Source organism: Egretta garzetta, unplaced genomic scaffold (assembly GCF_000687185.1).
Source record: "Egretta garzetta isolate BGI_Z169 unplaced genomic scaffold, ASM68718v1 scaffold118, whole genome shotgun sequence".
Classification (NCBI taxonomy): Eukaryota; Metazoa; Chordata; class Aves; order Pelecaniformes; family Ardeidae; genus Egretta; species Egretta garzetta.
Genome location: NW_009260484.1, coordinates 2,156,597 through 2,165,509, shown reverse-complemented (window position 1 = coordinate 2,165,509; position 8,913 = coordinate 2,156,597). Strand labels below are relative to the sequence as shown.

Below are 8,913 nucleotides of genomic sequence, written 5' to 3'. Positions count from 1 at the left end.
TTCCCTTCTAAGACTCATCACTCTCCAGCTCTTGATCCTAGCTCTCCTTTCCTTATACACGAACTGCCAGGATTCCCTCTTTTTTTCCCCGTGTCCTCTCCAAAACAGCTAGCACAAACCACAAATTAGTGAACGGTTCCATTTTGTTAACTTGCATGTTAATTCACCTTGAGGTCTATTTTTGGTGAACCTCAGTAATAATGCATGCCTTCACAAGTGGTCAACTAGTGTTTCTAACCATTATCTCTATTATTTAGAGTGATATAGCGTTTGAATAGGTGAGAGAGTCCTACTGCTTTCCAAGCTGAAAGGACAAATCCAGTCAACCTAATAAATCTTTCCAGAACCACAGACCCTGTGAAGAACAGTGCAGAGAAACCTAACATAGCACAGGTATTTTTTTTCGCTTGCTGCCTTTAGGAACCAAAATAGCCCTCTGCCTGACCTGATAAGTCCTGCCAGATTTATGACAGTCAGAAGGGAACCAGACTGGGAAGACCAGCTCCACAGATTGATATGATTTTAGAACAACAAACAACCCACCCATAGCATTAATAGTATTTTGTAGTATGTGAGCTAATAACTTTTTAACAAAATATTGGATCACTTACCCATGACCTGTCCACCCAGGTGACAGATGAAAAGATTATTATGACTATATACTGCTCCAAAACTGAAATATATAGCACAACATGCCTTGAAAAATAAAGCAGCTTGATATTTTATTTATACCTGGGGGTTGGGCTAGATGACCTCTAGGGGTCCCTTCCAACCCAAAACATACTATGATTCTATGATTCTAAGTATATTTTAATTCTTCTCACAAAGGAAATAAAGGATAACAGTTTGATCCGAGATACTGGACAGAATTACTGAATATTTGCTATTGACAAAAATTGTATATGCCTATCTGCTTTTCTAGCTAGTTATTTTTCACTCATTCCCTCATCACATCTGGAGTACTGTGTTCAAGAAAGATATGGAATTACTGGAGCAAATCCAGCAAAGTGCCACTAAAATGATTAAGGGATTGGAACATCTTTCGCACGAGGAAGGCTGAGAGTGCTGGGACCGTTTGGCCTGGAGAAGAGAAGGCTCAGGGAGGGATCTTACCAGTGCCTGATTGGTGTCAATGTAAAGGGAAGCACACTCTTCTCGTTGGTGTCCACTGACAGGACAAGAGGCAATAGACACAAATGGAAACACATGAAACTCCATCTAAACATAAGGAAATACTTTTTTACTGTGAGCATCAGACACCAGAGCAGGTTGCCCAGAGAGGTTGTGGAGTCTCCACCCTTGAAGATATTTAAAACCTGACTGGACTTGGCCCTGAGCAACCTGCTCTAGCTGACCATCCTTAGGTAGGGGCATTGGACTACATGATCTCAAGAGAAGCCTGCCCACCTCAGCAATTCTGTGATTTGTCTAATACTGTTCAGCTTCTGAAAACAATTTTGTTTGCACCAAATGCATGCCATGTCTTCCATGAAAAAGTTGTATCACACTATACTCTACATGTATTAGTGGATCAATTTGAACTGCTATAGATTCTTTCTTTGCATTAGTTTCTGAAACTATGGTATGTTTATGTACGAACTACACCGTTCTCTCTACCCCCCACATCGTAACTATCAACACCATATACAAACTGTCAATAGATTAGGTTTTCAGTAATTCACATAAATACATAAGCCTTTAGAAGCAGGTTCTTTCCCAGGTCACAAAAACACTAACAAAATACCAAACTTCAAGACTGGATAAGATGTCCCACACATGTGTGCTCCTATACAATAACTATCAAAAATGTGAAAGGAATGGTGGGTCAGTTTATAAGTAGCTAAAGGTGAAGATGGGACTTATTTTTTTATTATTATTAAAAGAAAATATGCCACTGGATGCAAAACTAAGACCAAATGCTGCATTTAGGTTTACTGATTCTATATTCACTTCATATACTTGGACACATGCTCCCAATGAAAAGATGACCCAGGAAGCAGATGATGACTTAAGGCAAATATGGGTAAGTTTATCACTTAAATCTGACACATATATTCTGTGTGGATGTACAGCCTCTAATTTTATTATCTGTTCCTCTGCCTTAGCAGTACATCTACAGTCATAATGCAGGCCTGTGCAGTTGCAAGAGCTAAGCAATCTAAGTAATTTGGATCCCTTTTTAAATATTTAAAATTGCAAACATTTCTCAAACATTTAGTTTTGTGTGACCATTTTTAAAACACCTCTTAAACAGAAACAAACTTCAAATATTTTTCACTTCTTAGTGTTACCATTCTTTAATAAATGGTTAACTACTTAGCTTTCTTCAGATACAAAACCACAATCAGTTTTCTACAATGAGAATAATTTCCTTTCTATCTTCTTATGCCTGTACTCATGATAGAAAAAGAGTGAATAAGTTTTTATGGTCTACAAAATACCTTAGGTTTGCGTATTTCAAATCAGATTTACCAAAACTGCTAATCAATCAGTACCAGTGCTACCACAATTGTAGGCTATATAGAGAGAATTAATTGACATAAGCATTTTAGCAGAATACATGGAACAAAACCAAACAAACAAAAAATAAAAATCAATGTGTGTTTAGTTCATAGATGAGTAAACCACAAGTTTCTTCTCCCAGCTGTAAACAGCAATATTACTTGTGTTACATACCTTGCAAATTATGAAAGAAAAACAAAGCACCTTATTAATACATCAACACGCGCAAGATTAAAGATCTATAATCCTCATTCTTTTTGCAGCATTATTATATTACAGCTACTATTACTTTGAACCATAGAGAGAGATCAAAACAGAATTACAAATTATATTTTTCAGCTTCTTCCAGATTTCTTTAAAAAAGATATACAGCCAAAAGATAAAGCAAATGCAATACTAGAAGTGGTCATCATACAATACTAGACTAGATTTACCAGTGTTAAGTTCTCATTTACTACATAATTAGCATTATTCAAATGCAGATGTTCTTGACAACACATAACACAAAATATGTTACAATATTTGTCCTCTCAGTTTGACTATTTCTGAAGCAAAGCACACTGGTTATATGAAAAGTAGTACGTAACATTTTCAGAGGTATGTTCTACACTGCCATTAATATAGCAGAGCTTCATCAGGCTCAGTAACACAGGAGTCTGGTGATCTTATTTCATATTACAGAACAGACCATTTATGGAAAAATAGATTCTTAGATGAGAAGGGGAAAGAAACTATTACGATTATGTGAGCAAAGGAAGCCACCTAAAACCTGATAAATGATAATATGTAGCTATTGAGCATCCACCTAGTTTAACTGCTGTAGCGCACAGAAGGCAGAGGGGCTCAGGTGGTTGGAAAGAGAGTCCAATTTTGTTTCTCGCATCAAAGCATAAGCCAACCAAGACAAACCACTGGCAAGGAAGGTCAATTATTTAGACTCTCCTAAATCTATGATTCTTTGAATAGATTGACAAACCTGTACGGAATCCAAAAGCATTTATCCATACAAATCTCATAATAAATGCATAATAAATTTAAAACAAAATATTTTTTAAAAAATCAATTCTTCTTTCAGAATAGTTTTATTTTCTTGCCCTGAAACAGGAGTATTTTAGAAAAAAAATGGATCATGCAAAATAAGTTTTTGCCAGAAAACAGACGTTTCTAACCAGCTTCAGTAATTATCTTTTACATTCTTCCTGTGTAAAAGAACAGAGCAGTGGAGCGCTGTATTTACTGCAAAAGTATGGTGCTTGAATAGACTGGAAATGAAGAGACTAGAATGAATATAGTAAGAATATGAAGTATAACATTTAATATAATTTATTTATAATCATATATAATTTATAGTTTGTTTACAGAACAGTTATCTACGCTTGCAAAACCCAACATTTCAGTTACAACAACAATCATGAAAAAAGCTAAATTAGACTAGTTTCTCAGTACATTTACTTATTTTCCCAGGTATATAAAGGTATATAATTCCTTCTTTCTGTGCTTTGTGTAAAAAAAAAGAAAAAATGACTGCTATAAAAATCAGCAGCCTAGTGTAGAATATCACTTAAAACTTCTGTGTCTGCTTTTAACCCAATTTGATTTCACATTGACTGTATCCTTATAATATTATTAATCTAGAAAGAAGGGAGGCAGAAGGGACTTACCTTTCCCCTTCCCCCTCCTCCAAATCTTCCCATTACACAGAAAGAAGGAACATGAGTACAGCACTTCTTCCTATGATACACACTGAAGGGTAACTTCAGTCCTAACATGAAAGTGGTAAAATATGAAGAGCTTCTCTTAAACAAGTTTTCAGCATTTTACTTCCCTACTTTCTCCCTCAGCAACTGTAAAATTGTGAAATCCTGAGTTATAGCCTTAAATCTACAAACACTTATTACATTTAACTTTTGGTACACACCTCTGATACTTGTTTAACATTAGACTGCCCCAGGAACGTTGAATGAGCCACATGACATATTGTGGCCCTGTACTATTCTATTTCTTCTCTACAAAAGAAATCTCCCACAACTACTTCTCCCACTCGCTACTACCTCTCTCACCTCGTAATATGAGAAATACATATTGCTAATTTTGCATACATATCACTGGACCACAAGCAATTAAGCATAATTCTGAAACTCTTACTCAAGTCTCACACAGTTATACACAATTCATTTTCCACTGTTTCGCATTATCAATATGACACTCCAGTCTTCAAATAGAAGTAGTTACAGTACATATTTACAATGTCTGACAATGACCAGATTACTAGGTATATTAACTGAAGAATTATTTATGTGGCAAATTTCTCTCTAGGTTATAGTATTCTTGGTGAACACATGGAGTGAAAATAGAACGAATGAATTTGATGAAGTTTTCCAAGTTTGTATTGAAATACTTCCCAAACGTTTGCAAGTTGTTGAAAGTAAACAATTTATCTATAAATCCCTCAAAGCAGATTTTATTCAGAAGTAAACATGTATGTACACATGGACAGGAAGCTGTTCATCCCCCAATAAATTATTCATTTATTCACTGCGCTGCAGGGAGCTTGTCTTCATTAGATGACAGACTGTGTTCAGCCAACATGAAGTATTTCTAAACCCAAGCCATACGCTAGAACCATAAAGCAATCCAGTTGGACTGGATCAAGGAGTCTGCAGAATTAAGAGCTACAGGAGGATGACTGCACTTCTTAACTCCTGTTGCAGAAAATATCAAGATGTCATGATTTTTGGCAACTGTAGGCTCAGGATTTTCTACAAGCAGCCTAATTAGGCCTTACAAAGGACACTTTCAGCCTATTATGCTACTGTCTATTTCTGGTCATATTAGCTCTTTTCCAGAGGAAGATCAAGCTAAGAATTTCCAAATCACCAAAATTATGATTTTATTTTTGGCTTACACAATGCATTAAGGAATGCAACCATCCTTCTGTATAATATCAGCTGTATAGTAAGTGTTGCCTCAAAGTGATTGTACCATACTCTTCAATATTAATGAGAGGCAATCTGCCAAGTTACAGATTTCAAAAAAAAGACTAAACCACTTGTATGATGAGCAATATAATGATTCTCTTATGGGTTTATTAATGCATTAGATATCCCAAAGAAATTCAGTTTGTGAGATGTCAAACATCAAGAATGACAGTAGCACAGCTACCATTTTATTTAAAAGGTAGGGTATACTAAAAATATTTTTGCCACTGGTTAGAAATTATGCTTACCTTTGGCTAGAAGGATTCCCAAAGGATGCCAACTTGAGTCACTTTTTTTTCAGATATCAGTAAAATGGAGATACCTGCAAGTCAAATGAGAAATTTCTGTGGTTTTTTATTTTTAGGTGAACATGCCCACTTATGATACTAAGGTGTAAGTAAAAACAATAATCTTAAACGAACACTTGTGTAAAATGAGAATCTACTGACTTATACATGCAAATAAAATATCAAGAACAATTCAGTGGCTTTAAAACTCAGCCTAGTGTAACACATACCATGTGATGTGTTGCAACAGAGGATTTAAAGCCATTAGCTGTGTAAGTTCCTGTCAATAGTTTCATTATGGCTTTTCTTCAAAGGTCATGATAAAGTGTCTACAGCTATTCCTAGAACTGTATTATAAAAAGCAAGTAGCTTAATATTTTCAATTACAAGTCTGAGAAAAAACCATTAAGTTCCATAAAATGTTTTGAGGGAAGAGAGTAGTCAGTTCCTCCAAAAAGTTTAGAAACAGTCTATGAGAGTCTGTGGGATGACTTACAGCCAGTAAAGTATCTAGCACTGCAAACTTTACATTTGGCAGACAAAACAAAACAAAGTTGTTGAAACATTAACAAGGGTGACTAAACTGCAGAATACTCAACCTCACAAACAGGGAAATATTATTACTTCTGAATGAAGTAAAATAAAAGCATATGTAAAGTGAAAATATTTTTGATAGGTCTGATCAACACACAGAGTTGTAGAACATAAAACTATCACGGTCGTATGGCTTTCTATTTCATATCTGCGCTAACACAGTTTCAAAGGGAGTTCATTTTAGCATGACCTCAGATAGTAAAATCTAGCTTGAAAATGCACAATGTTACATTCATATTGAAAGAAAGGAAAAAGGACACACATACAGCAGGAACAGATGTTATTTCCTGTACTAAATCCCCATCACAGGGACAAAAAGAATTCTAGTACGTATTTTACAGAACAGTACATACAACGGAAAAGAATACAAAGCTTCAAAATCCTAAGTCAACTATAAATCTAGATATTACAGACATCAATAACATAAACCAAACAAAAAACTCCATACAGATGGAACGCAGGACAGTTTACTAATATCCTCATTTTAGGCCTAGTCAAAACTAGGCAGTCACTTAAATCTACTTTTACCAGTATGCTCACAGTAGCAAAAAAGTGTAGTTATGACTTAGAGCTTGAGCAAACACTTTCGCCAGTGCCCCTTTTATGGGAGAGCTAAAACAAAACTGAACTACACCACTAGTAGTATTGACCAACATCATTAGATAACTAATCTGTTTGCCAACAGAAGACACAATTAAAAAACAAACAAGATATTAAAAAGAAAAATCTCATTCCTAACCTAAAAATTACATCTGATGAAGACAAATTTCAAACACAAACTCCATTCAAGTAAAATCTGAAACTAAAGCCAGAGACAAACATTTTAACTTTTTTTATTCATGAATCCTGGAAGAACTTGAGAGCAGAGTAACAACATCTAAAACCCATAAGAAATAAGAGCATCCAAATCCTAAACAATCCTTGCATATGGTGAAACAAACAGCTGAAGAATGAAAGAAAGTCCAGCAGGACAAGTTTCTTTTCTCACCTAGATTATTGCTGGAAGAAAAACTACATATCCTTGTACAAATTGTAGACTGGCATATATTTTAGTCTAACCGGACAAACTGGAGTCAACAATTTAAAACAAGGATTATCACAGTTTATAAATGATACACATATTTCCATATAGGTAAAAGTTCTTACTGCAGTCTTATAGTGTCACTGTGAGACAGACATTTGTTCCAATGTAAAAATGAAATTGAATCATAATCAAATATATATATATATATATATTTGTGAAGACACAAAAATCTTCAATAAGCCTCTCCAGACAGATAAGAATAACCAAAATCCATCCTTATTTTCCCATAGGAGCCTCTGGATTCATATAGTATATTATGTGGATAAGAGGAAACATCAGCCATCAGTACAGAGGGAGAACCAGAAAAGTAAATACATAAGAAAGCAATTGCAAAAATGGAAAATAATTTTTTAGAATGGCTATGGAATTTGGTCAATTTTACAGAAGAAACTTGTTTCTGTTTTCTATAAATAAATTTATGAAAATATTATCATTATTCATGTTGTCTTTTTCACAAAAAAATTAAGATGTTTTCTTACATTGCAAATTGCTAGAAAACCAAGCTTCAAAATATCTGTCTCAAAGGCAATTGCCAGATTGTCTATTTATGGGAGTAGAAAGTGGAATCAATTGATCCACAGAGTAAAGTAGGATTTAGAGGATTATATAGTTCTTTTGTGAGGTAGCCAAATGGGAAAACACTAGGCTTTGTCCACATAATAATTTTTTTAAATCCAAAGTTTTTATGCAGAACACTGTATATCAGGGAAAAAATATTTAAGAATTGAAAAGAAAAATAATTTAATATATTTTTAAAAACCAATTCATTACTTCACTAGCATTCTAAGAGTTCTCCTCATAACATCTGGCCCCTACATTCATGAAGATCTACAAATGAAAAAACCCACTCAAAACTTAAATTAATGTATGTTCCATTAAACTCACATAAAGTAACAAATTCTAAATCAGAAAACAGGAGAAACTATGTGTACTTTCTTAAATGTACTGTAAAACTTATTTGTAGCATTAGATGTCCTAAGTCTCCTGTGCATAAGGCGATTACCATACATCTGTTTTTCCTGGACTTCTCATCTTTTACTACTCCCAGACTCCTTTCTGGGTTACTTTATTCTCCAGGAAGTAACACATGAATTTCGTTTGCTAGTTTGTTAGTATTTTCTTTTTCTAAATGTCCTCTGGAATTGAAAACTAGAGCCTTGCTTCTGCAGGGAATGTTACTGAGGAAGCCAACTCGGCTAATGACAAGGTAAGAAGAGTTCACGTAAGAAGATATCTGAAATGCAGGTAGAAGTAGATTAGGAAGGCCAATCCTTACAGTGCTCCTGCTGGGCAAAAGGTCAGACATTCAGAACTGTTGCCTGCCATACACAGCACCTCATTTTCAACTACGAAAACATTTTTTGCATGAATCGTTGGTATTACTTATGTCCAATCTTTTAATACTTTCAATTCCTATTTTGTATCATAGAAAAAGCAGAGAGAATATCACCGGTACAGACATCTGATT

The 8,913-nt window shown here is 34.7% G+C and overlaps 1 protein-coding gene across 3 annotated transcripts in view; it reads right to left on the bottom strand.

Annotated features, from left to right (window-relative positions):
- Nucleotides 1–5,798, bottom strand: part of SIPA1L2 (signal induced proliferation associated 1 like 2) — a 118,570-nt gene extending 112,772 nt beyond the window's left edge. For all 3 annotated transcript variants that reach the window (XM_035899716.1, XM_035899718.1, XM_035899717.1), the window contains exon 1: nt 5,729–5,798. The gene's annotated coding sequence lies outside the window, so the exon portion shown is untranslated. The remainder of the gene's footprint in view (nt 1–5,728) is intronic.
- Nucleotides 5,799–8,913: the final 3,115 nt, after the last annotated feature.